This window comes from Schistocerca serialis, chromosome 9 (genome assembly GCF_023864345.2).
Source record: "Schistocerca serialis cubense isolate TAMUIC-IGC-003099 chromosome 9, iqSchSeri2.2, whole genome shotgun sequence".
Lineage (NCBI taxonomy): Eukaryota > Metazoa > Arthropoda > Insecta > Orthoptera > Acrididae > Schistocerca > Schistocerca serialis.
In genome coordinates, this window is record NC_064646.1 from 359,367,524 (window position 1) to 359,389,412 (window position 21,889).

A 21,889-nucleotide genomic window follows, 5' to 3' on the forward strand; every position below is an offset into this window, starting at 1 on the left:
GGAAGGTTTTAAGGCTTTGGCGCCACGTCCTCCTGTTACAGGCATTTACGTCACTGACGAGTCCTTTTGGAATTCCAGATTGCCTGCAATTCCCTGTTTATGGCTTTCCCGTCGAATTTTTTTGGCGATAAAAACGATCGCGAGTGCGACATTCTGTTCTGTTTTGACTTCTGCTGATGTCGTCCTCTTATTTTTCGTCACAATCGTCTTCAATGGCCGTCTTCCGCGAGAACTCAGTACTCATTTTCTTCTGTGTCGTGGTGAATAATGGTTTCCCGCTTTCCTTTGCGGTTCAGAACTTCGGTACCTCTTAAAAGACCAATCATCATGACTCCCTCGGTTACGGTGGCAACCACCATAAGAGCACTAACAATTTGCCCACTTCCGAGCCGGCCGCTGTGGTCGAGCGGTTCTAGGGGCTTCAGTCCGCAACCACCCGTCTGCTACGGTCGCAGGTTCGAATCCTGCCTCGGGCATGGATGTGTATGATGTTCTTAGGTTAGTCTGGTTTAAGTAATTCTAAGTCTAGGGGACTGATGACCTCAGATATTAAGTCCCTTAGTGCTTCGAGCCATTTGAACCATTGGAACCCACTTCCGATTTCACATAGCTGCAACGTAATGGCTTCAGCTACACATAATACTCTTCTAATCACGTTGAACCATAGGAATAAAAGTATTATAGGAGTCCTAGAAAATACGTAAGCATATATTGTCAGTAGCCAAGCGGATTCGTAAAATCATAGCGAATATCATTGTGAGTGTAAATGAACGGATCTACGACCATGCTACCTCTTTTGCGAAAGAGACACAGCTATGGAAGATGCAAGGCGAATGGACAGAACATTCGTGATGTGCTAGTGAAGCTTATGCGTCCAGCTGCAACACCCACGTCAAATGTCAGCCTGGTACGGCTTGCCCAAATCATCACGTTTTCAACAGTAATGCCAAGTGCAAATGCTCCAAGCTGACCAGCTATGCCGCTGGTTCACACGCACAGAATAATGTACAGGGAGTAGACAAAAATACGGAAACACCAAAACCAGAACATTACCATGCATAGTAAGTTGTGGTACACCATTGTAATTCAAAACTGATTCTAGTCGTCACTGAATGGATAATTACAGACGCCGTACGGTTTTCAAAGGAACCTTACGGCATCTTTCCTGCTACTGGCAACTTCCTTTCACGATGATGGGGATGGATAGCGGATCATGCATCGTTTCTTCCAAAGTAGATCACAAAGGCTCAATAAAATTTAGCTCTGGTGACCATGGTGGCCAGCAGATATGCGACAATTCCGTCGTGCTCACAAATCCTAGACGATGCGAGCTGTCGTCTTGGACAACATCATCACTGGGGAACAAACTATGTACCATGGGATGGCCGGCCGGTGTGGCCGAGCGGTTCTAGGCGCTTCAGTCTGGAACCGCGCAACCGCTACGGTCGCAGGTTCGATTCCTGCCTCGGGCATGGGTGTGTGTGATGTCCTAAGGTTAGTAAGGTTTAAGTAGTTCTAAGTTCTAGGGGACTGATGACCTCTGATGTTAAGTCCCATAGTTCTCAGAGCCATTTGAACCATTTTTGAACCATGGGATGGACCTGAGGAACCATAATGGTCTCCAGATCTTTTGCAGAATTCCAGCTCACGCGTCAATTTCCCCTTATGAAGCTCCCTTCTTGTTGTTTTGGTGGTGACAGGGTTTGTGAGTGAAACATGCAGTTGTCGTTCTAATTCTCTTCAGTGACAGTCTACCACCATCACTCAATACACACTTTCGGACTTATTGTGACTTAGCGGGTGATGTTTTTCCCTTTTCCCTGCATGGTGCGTCTTGTAACACCAAACGCATCGGTTACGTTTGTCCAGCTCCTGTAGCGCAGAGGCGTGTAAATGCCAGTCGGTTGTATCGTAACAACACGGTAATATGCGCGACGAGGAAACGTGTCAGAATCACACAGGATAGACAGTTTGGTATGAAGTGCTCGTGACCACAAGGTGTGTCACGTCGGCTGGTCTGTTGGATGTTGCAGAACGGAATGCTCAACAGGCCTACAAGGAAGGATGAACTACTCACAGCCTTTAAACAAGGCATAATGCCTATGGTAAGAATAGACCGGAGGCGAGTATCACGACTGGTCAATAACTACCAGTTCAAAAATAGACAGGAACTTCTGCTGACAGAGAATGCCGGTCCAACTCAGTGTTCATGAGATCATGGGGAGGGGAGACATATGCAGTGGACATTTGCAACCGGGTACATATAGAAGCCATTAGGTAGACGGGACGATTCGTTGCAGGTCGCCGGTGGGTCAAACAGAGACTTCACAGTAGCTACAAGGTGTCCACAGACCGACCAATCAGGAGCTTAACCAACAGTGTGTGCGCTGTGTACTTGAGGCTGGAGGTGTTTCTGTGAGGTTTTGGGGGTTATTCTCGTACTATTACATGGAGCCACTTACTGATGTTACCATGCGCCTAAATCGGAAAATTTATTTCAACACTCTCGGTTCCCCTGTTTTCTACATCTTCACTATGAACACACTGTGGACACGGCGGTTTTCAAAAGGTACTGCCGGTACTTAACTGGTTGGAAGAACAAGAATCTTCTCTGCCCTCGACTGGACCATTATATTAGCCAATTTTAATTTCACAGAAAAGGGCTGGCGCTATTTTTGGATGAAAAGTAATAATCATCACTGAAATTTCTTAGCTGTACTGGTTCTTATCATCGATGACTGGCTTATGTTGGATGTAGAATACCTGAAGAAACTTGTGAACTCTCTTTCTCGCCGAAATGGGAGCGTTATGAGGGTCAAAGTGCTTGTTTCTAGATAATTTGGTGTATCCTCTGTGTGACTAATATTTTGTCCTGTATTTACATACCGATTACTTGCTATTACCACGTGGCGCCACAGAAAATATTTCCATGAACGGCGATTATCTCCCTTAAACTATTCAGCGGAAGTATTAGTATTATTACTTCTATCATTAACTGAATCAGAAGCATTCATAAAAGTAAAATGTCCAATCCATTTCAAGAAGTAAATACTAATAAACAAAAAGACAAATTCAGTGTGCTACTTTATACTAGTAAATGGTCAACACCCACATCTTCACTCCACTGACTTGAGAGTAAGAATATCTTCCCAGGACTACTGCACAGTGAATTGAGGGCACGAATACATGAGAAGTGAACAAAGATTTCATTCATGACTCTCCCATCGTTTTTGTACTCCGATGAACTCAGCTAGCAACAACTTAGTGCAGTTTTCCACTGATGTCTAACTGTCCTATCTCTTTCTCTCTCTCTACACACGTGCGAGACCTCATGCTGGAGGCATACAATCATCGACCTTAAATTTTACGATGTAGCAGATACGTCGACTCATACCTCTGCCCAGAAAGAAGACATAAGTCATACAATGTCCCCGGAAACGAATAAATTCAGAAATACACACGTGAGCTAACCTGCTTACTTATTTCCAAAGAATGAAAACATTATTATTTAAGCATGACTGGTATTGAGGCACAATGCAGACTTATGTTTCTGTTATTGTTGTCTTCGGTCCAACGACTGTTTTGATGCAGCTCCCCATCTCGATCTAACTTGCGAAGCTCTCCTCCGACTTCAAACTGCCACCTACACTCACTTGAATCTACTTACTGTAGTCCAGCCTTGGAGCCGATCCACGAACTGTACTGTCCACACAATTCTAAATTAGTAAATTAACTATTCCTTGATGCCTCAGAGTGAATCCCTCATTCATTCAAGATATTCCATATATTTCTTTTCTGCCCTATTCGACCGAGCGAAGTGACGCAGTGGTTAGCACACTGGACTCGCATTCGGAAGGACGACGGTTCAAACCCGCGTCCGGTGATCACGATTTAGGCATTCCGTGATATCCCTAAATCGCTTCAGGCATGTGACGGGACGGTTCCTTTGAAAAGGCACGGCCGGTTTCCTTCCCCATCCTTTCCTAACCGAGCTTATGCTCCGTCTATAATGACCTCGTTGTTGACGGGACATTAAACTCTTATCTCCCTCTCCTCCTGTCTACCCTATTCGACACAGATCTGATTCGTTATTTTTCTGAGTGTCCCATCTAAGCTTCAATTACAAAAACTTCATTTGTAAATAATATTTAATGTACACATATCACTTCCATATAATTCTAAACTCAAGACAAAAAGACTCCTAATACTTAAGCGTATCCACTGTCCAGTCACATTAATGTGACCCCCTGTTAGTAGCCTGAATAACCACTTTTAGTTGCGCGGACCTCTGCGAGAGGTGAAAGAAGAGAATCAGTGAGGTTCTGGAAGAAACAGAGAGGGATGTGGAGCTATGCTGGCTCCAGCGCCGTGGCCAACTGCGCTATGTTTCTTGGTTCAGGACCCATGGCGCGACCCAGCTGGATCGAGGTAGTCGCACAGTTTCTCGATTGAGTCCAAATCCGGGGAGTTTGTTGCTTAGGGGAGAACTGTAAACTTGTCCTTGTTCTTTCCGAAGCACGCACGAACACAGCGAGCTGTTGACACGTTACGTAGTCCTGCTGGGACATGTTATCGTGCTGAGGACAAGCAAACTGCGTGTACGTATGAACGTGGATGCATACTTCTGTTGATCCATTGCGTCTTCCAGAAGGACGAGATCACTTGGGGAATACCACGAAACCATTCCCCAGACCATAACCGTTTCCTCTCCGGGCTGGCCCCTCCCTACCCTTGTTGTTGGGTGCTTGCTTTCAGGCGTTTCACGTCGTAAATGCCAACAGTCATCTGTCCAATGGCGCACAAATCGTGGTCCATCTGGAACGATCACCTGTCGCCACTCAATGGACGTTCAGTATTGACATCAGTGTGTAAATTTCAGCCTTCGTCGCCGGTCAACAGCAGTCAGCATTCGTTTATGTACTAGGGACCAGCTGCAGAGGTCCAGACGCACCAGTGTTCGCTGAACAGTGGTTGAGGAGACTCTGTTCGTAGTCCCTGGAGTCATCTGGGCGGGCGCAGCCGTCGTTCATCCCCGTTTCTCCTATCTATGTCCCGTGGTGTTGCCTCGTCACTGGTTTTTAATAGCACCATTTTGCCATGCAGGGTATACGTTACCCACGACAGCACGGGAACAGTTTACAAACATGGCAGTTTCGGAATTGCTGCCACCAATGTTCGAAAAGGAAATAATCATTTCGTTTTGAACTCAAATAAATCGATCCGTTTCCGCGTCCTTCCAATACGTATTTTGCGGCCTTCACTGCTAGTACTGCCACCTTCCATCTGTGAGTGGTTATTGCACACTGACGTCAATCTTTCTGATCGTCATATTAATGTGATTCAACACTATGTTATATCACATTTCTTGCATTCGTAAAGTGTTCTCTTGACACAGCCGGGTTGCGTTTTGTATCGTTTTTTACTGCCATAAGCAGCCGAAATAAAAAACGTCTTGTGTACTACATTCAGCGTTTAATTTTCTGATCTGATACTCTCAGAATAGCCTGGCTATTCTCCATTACCATTTTCCACATTTACTGATGTTCATCCTATAACCTCTTCTCAATACAGAACCCAGTCTGTTCGAGTGATCTACCAAGCCCTTTGCCGTCTCTGACAGAAATTCAGTGTCATTGACAAAACATTTATTAAATAAATTTTCATTTATACTTTCTGCAGATAATTCATCTGACTACTTTGTAACGAATTATTAAACTGAGGACACCGCAATACTCATACATGTCAAGAAATGTCTTTATTAGAACTGGGATTACTGCATTCTCCTTGTAATCGATGACGAAGCACTTTGCCTGTCTCATACATCGCCAATACCAGGTGGTATATTTCTGTTAAAGTTCGCTCTTGTATGTGTCTTACTAATCCTGAGAGGAATAGGTCTAGACCAGCTGAAACAGAATAATATGACTGAAAAGCATAAGGTGTAATAGTACAGGGTGATTATAATTAAGATTTCAAACCGCTGTAGAAATGACACCGCTGGTCAGAATGACGTCAAAAACTTAACACTTTCTGACTTACGGCAGGTCTTGTCATGGGGGAAGCCTCGTCAGGGAGGTCCACCACATGAGCGTCTAGAGAAGTGATTCCAGTGGTGGTTTCCCCTTGCCTTCCACAGGTGATGATGAAATGATAGTGAGGACAACACAACACCCAGTCCCTGAGCGGAGGAAATCTCCGACCCATCATGGAATCGAACCCAGGCCCCTTGACGTGACATACTGCCGCGCTGACCACTCAGCTATCCGGGCGGACAACGCCGTCAAATTGCAACGGAATATTATCGGAGAAGGAGGAAAACGTATGGCATGAGAAAAATAAATAGTTACAAAATGTAGCAGTAGATGGCGCTGTAAGCATTATAATTTAATATTCGTCGACAGCAAATGCCAAATGAATCATACAACAATACCTAAGGTGTACGTTTGGCGTTAAACAAACTGTACTATTCAGTGTGCATGGGTGCACAGGTGTGATACTGTTAGTTACGTAATCCCATCCACCATAGCAAGGTCATATCACATAGGATGGGAAAAATCGGTTTTTATTTGTCGTAAGGACAAAAACTGCATAAAAAGCATCAATCAAAATCATATCGGATTATTAATTTCCGTGTGACGCGCAAAACATCTTCAAGATGCTGTCCACCGTTTTCTGCAACAAGTTGAAGTCGAGAAACAGTATGTTCCAAGCTTATCGAAGTGTTTCTGTGGTCAAGTTCTGAATGTGTCGCGCAATGTGTGCCTTCAGTGCAGCTAAGTTTTCAATCGGAACACTGAACAAAACACTTTTCAGATAGCCCCACAGCCAGAAGTCACACGGATTAAGATCAGGTATATGAAAATGGCGGCTCATAATTCTATCATTTCCGAAATGGCGATTCAGCAGCCGCTTAGCTGGATTTACAATGTGCGGAGGTGCACCATCTCGCATAACAGTAGTCCCATCCACACATCCACACCGTTGGGGAGCTGGAATGACGTGGTTGCGTAAAAGACAGTCATAGCGCTTACCAGTGACGGTACAAATATCAGGGCTGGAAACACCCGTCTTTTCGAAAAAATAAGGCGCTATGATAAATGACGCCGTAAACCCACATCACGCAGTGACCTTTCCAGAATGAAGTGATACTGTCGGCCGATGTGGCCGAGCGGTTCTAGGCGCATCAGTCCGGAACTGCGCTGCTGCTGCATGGATGTGTGTGATGTCCTTAGGTTAGTTAGGTTTTAGTTCAGATGTTAAGGTGTCCAGATGTTAAGATGTTCAGATGTTAAGTCCCATAGTGCTTAGAGCCATCTGAACCATTTGAAGTGGTACTGGTTGATTGTCGTGTGGATTTTCCGTTGCCATGTACGCCAATTCTGTGTACGGACGTATCCTGTCAGATAGAAATAGGTTTCGTCTGTCCACAAAATCTTCCACGGCCAATCATTGTCCACTTCTATGTGAGCAAGAAATTCTACAGCAATGATCTCTCTTGCTGGCACGTCAACAGGAAGTAACTCGTGCACATGGAAAACGATGTTTCGTAGGGTTTTAGGCACTGTGCTCATGGGTATGTCCAATGTTCGGGAAATTCCCCGTGCGCTACACGTTTGCACACCACCACTCGTCTCCTCCTGTATTGCTGTGGCCACTGCTTCCACACACGTCGAATCAATTAGTTTCCTCCCTCTACCAGAACGCATACCAAAAGAACCTGTCTTTTCGAATTTACGAATCATTTTCTCCAGACCACAGCAGTCATCAGACCAACGCCTTTTTTCAAACCCTTCAGTGATCGGAACATCTGCAGAGCAAAGTGGGCACAGTCATGATTCTTACAAGCAGAGCGCTATCCTGCATTGAGACATTCATGGCGAACGTCGCAGACGCTAAAGGAGGAAAATAAGGGTACCCGGCGTGTTTATACCAACTGCAATGGGTAGTGCACATGATAGGTGATTTCATGTACTTATTCTGACACACATCGCGCCATGTACTGATACATTTTGACACTATTTTTCTCTTCTGCCATACGTTTCCCCCTTCTCCGGTAATATTTGGTTGCAATTTGATCTCGTTCTGACCAGTGGTGTTATTTCTACAGCGTTTTGAAAGTTTAATTATAATCACTCTGTACAGTACGATGCTATACACAACTGACCATCTGCAAAAGTAAGTGTTTTAATTACAATTTGTTTGTTTACTGAGTAAGCTCCATTATATTGTAATATTCAGGCTGAATAAACTGTTACCACTGCAATCTTAGATCAACGGAGATAATACAATTGCAATGAAGCTACATCTAGTGTTTTCCTTTCCTAATACGAAAGTAAAATGTGTCAAAACGTAACAATTAAACGTCGCATTTGTGTCTCTATGTTCAGGTCTGCGTCTTGAAGGTATTTACAATTTGAATGAACTCTGAGATATGGATACGTGCACTTAGATTTTTGAAACAATCTAATAACTGTGTCAAAGACTCAATGAGTTGTTAATGGAAATGTGTTATCATCATAGCTTACATTCTGGCCGGAGATGGTTTGATGTTTTACATGACGCGAATGGATCGTCATGCAACTGAAATTCTTACTCAGTTACAAACGTTATAAAACTGTCTGGTAAATTCATGAACTATGATTTACAGAAAACCCAACATCATCCTATTTCAGTTATTTGCTTCCTGAATGTGTCGCCCTCTGTCGTTGAATTACTCCAGGCTAAACCCAAGTCGTCAATAGTTTGGTTTCCTCTGTTAATTGTGCACAGCGCATCAGTTGTTTTGAATCGTATAAAACAGACTTGCGGTTTTGCCTGATCTGTTAAATTCGCTGTAAAATTCACTAATAGCGTAAGCTTCATTGTTAAAAAATACGATGTGTTTTGCTCGTTTTAGGCCGTCGCCAATGTATCTCACATTTGTTTCTGAACTCTCCTGTTAGTTTCTTCTGCATTACATTTAGAGTTATCGATCTGTAGCTCACTGTTTTCCAAGATTGGATTCACTCCTGTAGCTAGATTATCACTTACTTCATTGCCCCAGTCTACCAGCCGGTTGTGCTTCTGCAATATTCTGATTTTTGATCGTAATTCTTCACTCAGGACGCTATGATTTCGTGAAGAATATAGTGTTGTCCGGCTATAGGAGTGGATTGCTGCAACTCTGTCAATATTCGTTAGATTGGTCGATGACTCAGCTGCGTTTAGAATGGCAAATTGTTCAGCTTGGTTATTTGAGCATTCATTAACCAGTTAGAGCTGTAACTGATGAGTAAACTTCTTGTAGATAAATATTACTGTTGATCAAATCGTTCCGGTGTCTGTTTCCAATCGTGTATACATCTACAGAGTAGCAAGTATTTTCTTCATTTCGGCTATTATCGGAAAGGCCGGCAAACGTAGTCAACTTTTGTACTCCAGGGCGATATCTGTAGTCTTCCTGGCGTTTTTAGCTTTGAATGTGTCGTAACACTTGAATATTTCTCGTATCTTAATCATGTGATCGAGGCCTGTTAAAAAACAAATTGGATGTCGTCCTGTTATGTGAACTAACTACAAATTGATTAGTCGTTGCTCCCCGCTAATTATGATGCTTTGTATTGTCGTTGTACATCTATCCATTCAGGCGAGGCGTACCATAACACGAGTGTGAGTCAAATGAAAACCTTAAATTTGCAGTAACTAATCGAAATTTCGCGCCGGTATCCTGTAAGTTGGTAAGCGTGCTACAAACAGCGTGCAGAATGGTCTGCAGGTGGCAGCATGGTGCAGATGCACACATACCGTCACAGTAACAGTATAAAGATGGCTGAAGCACTTGCGATTTGCACCAGGGCAGAACAGCGTTCTGTTATTCGGATTTTGCGTAGTGAAGGTGTGAAACCTATTGAAATTCATCTACGAGTGAAGGTTCAGTAGGCGCTGCAGTCTGGAACCGCAAGACCGCTACGGTCGCAGGTTCGAATCCTGCCTCGGGCATGGACGTTTGTGATGTCCTTAGGTTAGTTAGGTTTAACTAGTTCTAAGTTCTAGGGGACTAATGACCTCAGCAGTTGAGTCCCATAGTGCTCAGAGCCATTTGAACCATTTGAAGGTTCAGTACGGTGATGCATGTTTGTCACAGCAGCAAGTCTACGAGTGGAGTAGGAAGTTCGCAAATGGCGTCACTTCAGTGGAAGATGTTCCTGGTCCAGGTCAGGTACAACGAGTTGTGACTCCACAGAACATTGCAGCAGTTGAAGCCATAGTGAAGGAAAACAGCCGAGTGACACTGAATGACATTGCAGCATGTTTACAGATTAGTCATGGGTCAAAAAATGACTCTGAGCACTATGGGACTTAACTTCTGAGGTCATTAGTCCCCTAGAACTTAGAACTACTTAAACCTGACTAACCTAAGGACATCATACACATCCATGCCCGAGGCATGATTCGAACCGGCGACCGTAACGGTCGCACGGTTCAAGACTGTAGCGCCTAGAACCGCTCGGCCACTTCGGCCGGCAGTCAGTAAGCCACATTGTGCATGATGTACTCCAGGTTCACAAAGTGTCTGCAAGATGGGTGCCACGGCAGCTGACTCCTAAAATGAGAGAACGACGTGTTGATGCTTGTGAAGAACTTCTTCGGCGCTTTGAACGAGAAGGTGATGGCTTCCATGCAAGGATCGTTACTGGGGACGAAACCTAGCTTCACTTCCACCAACCGGAAACGAAGAGAGCGAGCCAGGAATGTCGCCATTCCTCATCACCAAAACCAAAGAAGTTTCGAACAGAACCATCAGCAGGGAAGGTTATGCTGTCTGTCTTTTGCGACGAAAAAGGCGTCATTTTGGAGCATTACATGCCTAGAGGGACTACTGTCACCAGTGCATCATACACAGATCTCCTAAAAAATCATCTGTGGCCTGCAATCAAATCAAAGCGACGTGGATTGCTGTCAGCAGGTGTGCTTTTGCAACACGACAATGCAAGGCCCCATACTGCCCGTATAACAGTTGCAACAATCACAGACCTGCATTTTGAGTGCCTTCCTCATTCACCATACTCAGCAGACCTCGCCCCAAAGTGATTTCCATATGTTCGGACCACTCAAAGACGCAATGGGAGGGATGAAGTTCCGTTCTGATGAAGACGTACGCCACAAGGTGCATGACTGGTTGCGCGGACTACCAAAAGAATTTTTTTCTAAAGTAATTACTTCTGGCTCTCCCAGGCCATGAACTCTGGCACAACATATACTCATCCTACCAACTCTAAATCCACACTACCATATCCAACCCGAAGGAGCTCCCTCCTCTTCCTCTCACAATACCACACCTCATCCTTTTCCCCTTTCCTACCGCCCTCCATGTCTTTTTACTCTTTAGTCTACAGCTCCTAAGACCAGTCGTCTGTCTACTTGTCTTGCACAGCGACTCCTGTCATTGTTGCCACCTCTTCGCAGTTCGCCGTCCTCATCACCACCACTTCTACACTATCTCCATTTGTTTCGTCTACAATCCACCCCCCACCCACCAGGGTGTATTTTATCGCCAATTTTTTTAGTTTCTCGCTAATAGGAGAAGGGTATTATACTGCCCAAGTATTCTGGGTCGGCCATCGTGGATTGTCATGTCATAGCAAGACTGTGACAGTATTGAAAGATCGTGAAATAGAGGGAGTAGCATATATCCTTCAACACCAATGTCACGCAAATTTGATTTTTATAAATCGAGCATATTATGTACTACTATTATCATCCTCTGCCATGTAATGTATTTAGAATCTGAATTAACCATGAAAATTCGAATTTACTACGAAAATTGGAATTTATTACCTATTTCTCAATTTTCCGCCAATAGAGGGTAGGGAGAGGAGAGCTGGGGATTTTCAAGAGGGTAGGGTAGTGCATGAGGTGGAGGAGTTTGGGTTTCTCAGAAGGAGCGATTATCCCCTGGGGGTCATAAGTCAATCAACATAACAATAGAATAATGGATTACATTAACCAGCATAATAATTTAGTTCATTAGTATATCAATTTGACACCATAAGTGACATAGAACTCCCTTTGCCCACTATTCTCAGCTCCACAGATGGCTCACTGTACGTCAGTAAACGGACTAAGTGGAGAGAAATAATGTTTGAAATAACTGTACAGGTTCGTTGAAATTTGACATTTTCTGTTTTCTACTCCGGGACGTACTTTGGACTTTCCTGAACATTTTGGTATATGATACATTAAAACCAGACAATTGTGAGACCTTCAAATAATATTTTGAATTTTGACATGTGACTGTCAAATTTCATGGCTACACAAATACTGCCACAGTTCAGCAGTCATATTTTGGGAACTACAAAGTCTAGAAGGGTGTGAATTGCTTTGTTTTGTGCCTACTGCTGCATCTCACAAGTTGGCATTACTAATAAACAAACCAGTTCTTTGTTTCTGATATTAGTTTTCGTGGAAAGTAGTGTGATTATCGGCTATTTTTGTAGTAAGCTAACTTCTATAGCTTTTTATAAGTAAATAAAATGACTAAGCGTAAACGTAACTTCAAGAAACAGAAATTTGTGGGTAATAGATACGTCAGACCTGCATTTTCTTCTGAAGTACTTCTTTCATCGAATATCAACTGATGAAAAGCTATGTCCACCTCCACCAAACACTTGGTGTAAACATAGGCAAGCTGAATTTTCTGGCACCCTGCATGAATCTACACATAAACATTCTCTTCCTTTGGCAGTAATGGAGGCAATGAAATCTAATTACAGAGATTTGGGAAATTCTGAGCTACTAAAGAAGTGCTTACATGGGAAGACCAAGAATGTGGATGATTCCTTCAATAATGATGTGTGGTGCCGTGTGCCTAAAAATGTTTTGTTGGCCTTATGACTCTAAAGTTAACAGTGCCAGATGCGGTAATAACTTTTAATCGTGGGAACTATGAAAGACTTAAGGTTCTGGATAAGTTAGGGGTAATATTTGGACAGAACACAGCTAAAGGACTGCGGGAGCTGGATGCGCTTCGTATACTTGAAACAGAGTTAGCTGCTCAGCAAATGACAAAAGAAGCAAGAAAGGAAAGGAGGCGACAAGCACTGGACTGTTGAGACTCTGAAGAAGTAACAGACTATGGGCCACGGCAATTCTACTGCATAAAAGATTTCATTTGTGGAAAGGACTGTTTCTGAAAAGTTTTGTTTCGGTTTTGTGTTTAAGCTTGCACTTCGATCACATGCAAGGACAAAACAGATAAACTAAGCAACAGTGGGGGCCTACAAAATAACCTGCACTGACTGCAATAAACTTTACATTGGTCAAACGGGCCTGGCCATACCAACAAGGCTGAACATGAATGCAGCTGGAGATTAAATAAATCTAACTCCATCTTTGATGAACATGTGCTCAAAGAAGGACACAAATATCTAACACACACAGAAGTGCTACATATAAATAACAAAGGCAGAAAACTCAGCCTACTAGAAGCACTTGAAATTAACAAACACTTAGCCCTAAATCCCCAGCTGGTACTAAATGACCAATTGCAACAGAGCACATCACCACTCTTAAACTTTTCACGATAAAGTTAACCTGCTACTAACCACAAGTGTCCCAATAGTAAACAAATTGACACCCCAATATAATGTAATATCCGTTATGTGTTTACATTCATAACTGTAACTCAACTGTAACAATGTAATATTTGGTATATATTAATGCACAATTTTTTCTAATAACAAAATGTAGCCCCCAAAGAAAACATCACTGTTGTACAACCAACAATTAGTGTCCAGTGCAACTGTTCACAACAAATACCAAAAAATTGTAATTTTGTAATAATGTTTATTCTGAATAATTCTAATTGTTGTCATGCATGGTACTGACAAACCATAAAATGTGATTTATTAAGTTAAAGAACAGTTTTACAGAACAAAATGTCAAAAGACCCGTTTAACAATTCCAAAGACAATACCACAACTAAAGATCGCATCTAAGTGCGTTTTAGCTTAGTCCAGAATGTTTGGTTCGTAAGAACACAAGCTCCTTGTAAACAACAGCCAGTAGTTGTCTGATGATGGCTTAATAAGCCGAAAACTAGTTCATGCAAATAAAAATCAGTAGAACAAAAAACCACCTAAGTGTTATTCAACCCTCTTGTACAATCCTTATTGAAGAACTAACAAAACTGTCCCTGTGCATGTGATTCCCAATCCTCAAAAAAATAAGGATTAAACTTAAGCTTGGAGCTCGAATGGAACTGTGGTATGAAAATTCATAGAAAATACTTTGGAAAGTGACGAAGTACAGTGACCGCCGACCCTTTCACATCAACTCGAATTCTGTACCTAGTCGCAGACACGTGGACCGTTCTTTGACTTCTATCATCATTCTTTCCTCCCGTGGATACTGCAGGACTACTACATCGAAACGTGTACTGTTGTGGAGACTTTTCTTTCTTGAAGCAAAAAGCACAGGCAATTATCCTTATGGCCATAAATACCAGCAACTTTGCGGTCTTCATTAAAGGCGTTATTTAAATTTCATGCGTTATAGCAAACACTAACAACTCGAGGCGTTTCACGGCTCATACATTTTGCATGCACTCTCACACACTTGTCAGAAAGTGGCGAGTCAGCTGGCGAGTCAGAGCTCGCCATCAGCAGCGACGGACAGACGGCCAATAGCTAATTCTCGGCCAGTTACCACCCCGATTCATTACTAAACATTTCCTCTACAACAAATCCATAGGGAAGAACAGACAATACGGGCAAAATATGTATTCTTTACGCAGGGCGAGGAAGCAAAGACACATGATCAGAAATATATACAGAAGGAGTTAATATACTGCAGCGCATTTTACGCTAAGTTGCAGTCTTCAATGTCGCGATTTCTCTGGCGTACCCAAGCAATTGTTCAGTTTATACTTCCTGAATCCTGCATCGACTATGTGTTTGATTCAAACGGAGTTACGCTCTTGTTCTGTGGCTTTATCAAAGATCCTTCAAAGAAGACTTCAGCGCAATAAAATCTGTTAAACTTCATCAAACTGTAACGAGATAACAGCACAGCAAACCATTGCGTCTCCATCAGGAGGTAAAGACCCTTAAAAGTCTGTCCAGCTCTGCCAAATGTAAGAAAATACGTACCTCAAGTGAACATCATGTGTTTACTTTTATGACTGTCATTGCAAGTTCCTATAATGTTCATCGTGAAAACTAATAAAAGCTACAAAGTGATTGTGTATTGTAGCAACAAAGGGTAATACATTAAGAACAGATTATACAAAATCGACCACAGGCTGTGGCACCAAAATCACTTGCTGTGTCAAATAAATTCAGTTTTCTACGTCTTTTTGTCAATTTTATCTATATACAAAGAACACTTTGTGATATAACTGACCGATTTGAAATGAAATATGATTCTAATAAAGCAAAAAATTATACTGCAAATATTTTCAGTAATTCCAGAACATAAATAATGATTTCGTAATACCACTGTTTCTCAGGCAAGAAATCAATATCTGCATTTCTCATATGTAATAAAATAATGTCGAAAACATGTTCGCACTGAAATTTGTTCATTAAGTACAATGTAATTGACAAATAAACCAACGGAATTGTTTAGTCAAGGTATTTCATAAGATTTTCAATTAAAATCCTGTTCATATCAAACTTCTCATAATTTACAGCTTGTTACCACAATTTTGTAATGAATGTAACTAAAATTCATAAATTTCAACTGTAATTTTAGCTGCGTGCCATTCTCACAATAGAAAAAAACATTTAGTAACTGTTGCATGTTATCTATAAAGTAATTGAAGTAGCCACGGTACATCAGTCATCTGTAAAGCGCAGTCTGTGTATCTCAATGTACCAATCAATTTCTTAACAAACGAAAAGTGATGTCATCTACATGAGTTTAATGTCAGTACTCAACATAACTGCTTCGCCATGCGGTAACACCCCATCTACTTCAAGTGAAATCATTTGTATAGATGCTTCGACAACTTGAATTACGCCCATTCATCGAACTGCAAGAAAAAAGTAGAGTATATTTCATTGTGTGTGTCAGAAAAGATGAAGTCCAACATTCTTAAAGTAGGAATATATATGTATAAATAAAATACTGCGCACTGAGTTTCATCTGAATGTATCGCAGCAAGCGAGAAAGCTAATCTCCGTGTTCTGACCCCAATGCGCCCATCGGAACCGACCTGTAGCCCTGTCATCCACTGCCAGTGAGACTACCTCCTGCGGTATGGAGGTGCTTGTGACCAGCTCACCGCTTTGCCAGTTGTTGGCATTCTGGACCCTGGAGCGGCTGCTTCCCGTGCAAGCAGCTCCTCCTGTTGCACTCACAGGTCTGAATGCACGGCGGTCCAGTCCTCCCACCAAGGAAAGGTTCCTGGCTAACCGGAAATCGAACCCGTGTCTTCTGCGTAGCAATCAGGCAACCTTACTACCGAGGTACGGAGGCGGACTACTGCAGCAGATACCCGTTTCACACGGCATTCCATGTCGACAGCGTTTCTCCATAGAGCTCTTGCCTCAGTTTTCCCCACATATGTAAGGCCGGGTATATTAAATCTAGTAGACGTGTACACAATTTTGTGATTCATAATCAACCGATTCAATGATCTCCAAATTTTCTGTCGAGCCGGTCTGTAATTATCTGTGCAGTATTGGTGGGACGTCCGTCATGTCGATACTACTTGAATTACTTTATGTCTGGTGGGATGTTTTTCAATAACTGCGGTAACACAGCCGTTAGCTACTTCAGATAACTGCAAGTATTTGGATTCCCATCAGTACAATAGAGACCAACGTTGCAATTCTTGAAAAGGCCGCAACACATGTTAACTGACCAATGTTGTTTTGGCTCTACTTCTGAAAACCAGAGGATTTTCAAGTGACCAATAGTACATATTGTGAGACCTGATTCGCCCGCAGATTGCAATTGACGCTTCAACAATAAACAAAATCTTGCATAGAAACGCCGGGTCGCTTTTCAGTTTTCACGGAAAACAACTGTAAGCGAGTTTGTAAGCCATTACAATGAAGCTGTTGGTGGAGCGAACTGTGGGTAGCATGAAAGTGCTTTGGTGTGTGGTATTCACAGAGCACACCTTAGGCGAAACACCCGGTACATTCGAGATTTCTCGTGATCAAACACTGCGTGTTGTCGCTAAACAAGTATTAATTGCATTCCTATCAGCTACTGACGTATTTTAATCTTCACGTTTCCAGTTTCTTTAAATTATTTTTTAATGTTTGCAAAGACTGATCAGAAAGCCGAGCACGATTATTTAAGTCTATAACACAGTGAAAGAGTTAAAGAGTTAACAAGTCCTACAAGGCCAGAAGATATCGCTACCAGATTTTACAAGGAAGTTGCTGCTGAGTGTGCCTCACTTTTAATCATAATAATCGGAGAGTTCCCGAACGAAAATTGTGCCTATTGGTTGAAAGAAAGCAAGTGGGCACATCCTTGACATAGAGGACAGCAAAATCACTCGTAGAACTAGTGTCCATTATCCTTTACATCTATCTGTTGTTCAATCTTAGAATATTCCTTCACATCCATCTCTTGTAGAAACTTAGAACAAATTTTGAATTCCAAACTAATGAAATACGTTGAATAGAGTGAGTTCCTCGATGGACAACCAGCGTAGGTATGTGCTTGGCACAAACGATGTACGAATAATCTACTAGCTTACGTTGCAAACATATGCTGTGCTAAATGAAATGGTTCTCCAAGGGATTCAGAGTGTGAACACAACTTCTACATGCACTGACGGAAAAAAATTCGCAACACTTAAAATTAATTAATGTGGAGTAGTGAAATTTCTAGAATACATTTTTCTATGTAAAATATTTAAGTGAATAACATAGCAAGATCACAATTTACTTTAATCTTGAGATGAGCCATTGCAAATGTGAACTGCTAGTACATTAGTAACAGATGCAACCGCCACAATGTTCAATGCGAAAGTGCAAACGTGCGTGGATCGTGTTGTGCAGGTGCTGGATGTCACTTTGTGGTATGGAGTTCTATGCCTGCTACAGCTGATCAGTCAGTACAGGGACGGGTAATGCTGTTTTTGGATGACTCTGGAGTTGTTGTCCCATGAAGTCCCATATGCGCTCCAGTGCAGACCGATCTGTTGATCGAGCAGGCTCAGGCAGTATGTCGACATTCTGGAGAGCATGTTGGGTTACAACAGCGGTAGGTGGACGAGCGTCATCCCGCTGGAAAACGCCCTCTGGAATGCTATTCATGAATGACAGCATACAGCAGACCGAATCACCAAACTGACGGACAAATTTTCAGAAAGGGTCCGAGGGATAGCCACAAGAGTGTTCCTGCTGTCATACGAAATCGCACCACAGACCATAACTTCAGTTGGTTGCAGGCCTTCTATTGGCCTGCTCCTACCCAACACACGGCCACCACCGGGAACGGCCGAACTACCTTTCCGAGAAAACACAACAAACCTCAGCCCTCCAAAGAGCTCTCGCTTGCTTACTCTGAAGTCGCAAATGGAGGTGATTTCGGATCAATGAAATGCTCCCTACAGGGCGTCTGGCACGAAGCTGTCCTTGAAGTAACTAATTTATAACGGTTTGTAGTGTCACTATGGTCAGAACTGCTGCTCAGACTGCTGGTGCAAATGAGGTACGACACGCCAGAGCCCTACGACTAACACAACGGTCTTCCTCTCGGTAGTTCCAAGTGGCCGTTTTGGGTCCAGTCTGCTTGCTACCGTACATTCTCGTGACCACCGCTGCCAGCCATCATGTACAGCTGCTACATTGCTGCCAAGTAGTTCTACAATATCGCAGAAGGGACATCCAGCTTCTCTTAGCTCTATGACACGATCTGTTTCAGATTCGGAGGGGTGATGATAATGGCGTCTTTCTACATCTACATGACTACACTGCAATTCACATTTAAGTGCTTGGCAGAGGGTTCATCGAACCACAATCATACTATCTCTCTACCATTCCACCCCCGAACAGCGCGCGGGAAAAACGAACACCTAAACCTTTCTGTTCGAGCTCTGATTTCTCTTATTTTATTTTGATTATCATTCCTACGTATGTAGGTTGGGCTCAGCAAAATATTTTCGCATTCGGAAGAGAAAGTTGGTGACTGAAATTTCGTAAATAGATCTCGCCACGACGAAAAACGTCTTTGCTTTAATGACTTCCATCCCAACTCGCGTATCATATCTGCCACACTCTGTCCCTTATTATGTGATAATACAAAACGAGCTGCCCTTTCTTGCACCTTTTCGATGTCCTCCGTCAATCCCACCTGGTAAGGATCCCACACCGTGCAGCAATATTCTAACAGAGGACGAACGAGTGTGGTGTAAGCTATCTCTTTAGTGGACTTCTTGCATCTTCTAAGTGTCCTGCCAATGAAACGCAACCTTTGGCTCGCCTTCCCCACAATATTATCTATGTGGTCTTTCCAACTGAAGTTGTTCGTAATCTTAACACCCAGATACTTAGTTGAATTGACAGCCTTGAGAATTGTACTATTTATCGAGTAATCGAATTCCAACGGATTTCGTTTGGAACTCATGTGGATCACCTCACACTTTTCGTTATTTAGCGTCAACTGCCACCTGCCACACCATACAGCAATCTTTTCTAAATCGCTTTGCAACTGATACTTTGTCACCTTAGAGACATTCTTGACTAACATCGACTCACCACGTCCCATCTCAAAGCTGACTAAAGCTCACGACCGCTACAGCATGTATCTAAAACATCTGATTTGCATCCTGATATTAGTGTTACTAGCACCATTCTTACGTGATTGGTGCGAAACCTGAACAAAAATGGTTCAAAAGGCTCTAAGCACTATGGGACTTGACATCTGAGGTCATCATTCCCGAGGACATAGAACTATTTAAACCCAACTAACCTAAGGACATCACACACATACGTGCCCGAGGCCGGATTCGAACCTGTGACTGTAGCAGCAGCGCGATTCCGGACTGAAGCGCCTAGAACCGCTCTGACACAACAGCCGCTGAAACCTGAACACACATCATGTTTCAGATGTAGCAACATGCCTTCCAACATTAGTTGATGTCGCAGAAGTGCTTCTTGGTGTTACGACTTTTTCTGTTAGTTGTGTCAAGGGCAAGATTAGCAGCAACCATATTTTGCCAGGACAATGACTGCCCTCCAGTAGCCACGAAAGTGCATGATTTACTCGACGTCTTGTAACTGAGCAAGACGCCTGTAACGTCACTGATCAGTAATCGAGTCGTTACGGTACTGCAGCAACAAAGTGACCATTTCTAATACCTTGTCACATCGACTAAGAATCATCATTAATGGGGGTTTACTGTCATTTGGTTCAAAAAATCGATTTTTAATTGCATTTTTGGATCCATAAAAAGACTAGCCGGCTGACTGTGACATACCGCGCGGGGAGGTCTACATCGAAATTTTGTTTCGTTCCGACGGCACGTCCGTCTTTGTTCTTCCAGTTTTTAGAGGAAATATCAATAAACATTTTGACCAAATTTGATATCCATATCTATAACACATCCCGAGAAAAAAATTCTCAAAAAACACGCCTTTTTAGGGCCAAATATAGCATGTGGGGCTTCAAACTGCACTGAGATCATCGACGGGTATTAATTATCACTATTTGTGTGTCATCACTAACTTAATTTACTTCATTTGTGGTTTCATTGAGATACACTCTTCTAGATTCAGCATTTTACACTTGGGTAGTAAATACCCAGCATTGTAGTACGTTGTGGTTCTATAGTGTGATCACACAATAGTATTTATTCCAGACGAACGCCGTGGTTAATCTTAATTCCCGAAGCACAATCCATTTTGTTCAAAGCTTTGTACGCATTTTTCGTGTTTTAGAAACAGCATTATCTATTTCCTCATAGCTTTCTTTATCTATGCAGTTCATTTCCACTGCAATTTAAGCGAAGAATTTTCGTATCTATCCTTTCTTTGAGTATATTGTTCCGATTACCTGTGTATATAATAGTGCAGCGAGAAGTATGTCCTGCAAAATAATTCTCTTGTTGTTTGCCCTGTCGTTCATGCGCTGTAGTTTCAGCAGATCTATTCACTGTGCATTTAAACCGTTAATTTAATGTTGTCCGTTAGATTCAGCAAAACAGTACTAAAGCTGCTTTCTACGCGTCACAGAATTACAGCAATCATATATAATCTGGAAGTACAAGACTGTGTTGATTGTACTTTGCAGACTGGTGTCCGCACTGCATACAAAAATTCTTTGTTCTGGAAGCTGTTCTGGACAGTCATCGAAACCATATAATCAGGTACAGAAAACATACATTCAAATCTGTAATACATACGGAGCAACAAAGTATCTTTAAAATTATTACTTGGCCTTAACGATTATACAATATAATTCCTCTGAATGGGTTTCGATGAATGCTTGAGGAAATCTATAATTGAACAGACGAACAAAGTTTAAGATGGTCCATATTAACGAGACCGAACGAGAATGATAATGTTACGGCATTGAATGGCATCTCAAAATAAATTCAGTAGTCATAAGTATTTGACAGAAGGAATAAGAAAAAAAATTAGAGAGCTGAATCAGAGGAAATGGCACCTTAACTGTCAATGCCCAAAAGTCAGTTCTGTAACTCCCTTGGCTGAATTAGCAGACAAACTTGCCAAAGATGTAACCTTAGAACACTATGGAAATCTACGACAGAACTTCTGCGTTTCTCACCACAAGAAAAACAAGACGCTCTGCAAAAGAACAATGAGACACAGAATCAGCTGAAAGTACAAATGCAACGATTATGAATTACTATTTTTCAACTGTAGGTTTTCGCGGGTTAAAACAGTGTGCCGGACTGAGACTCGAATCTGGATCTTTGTCT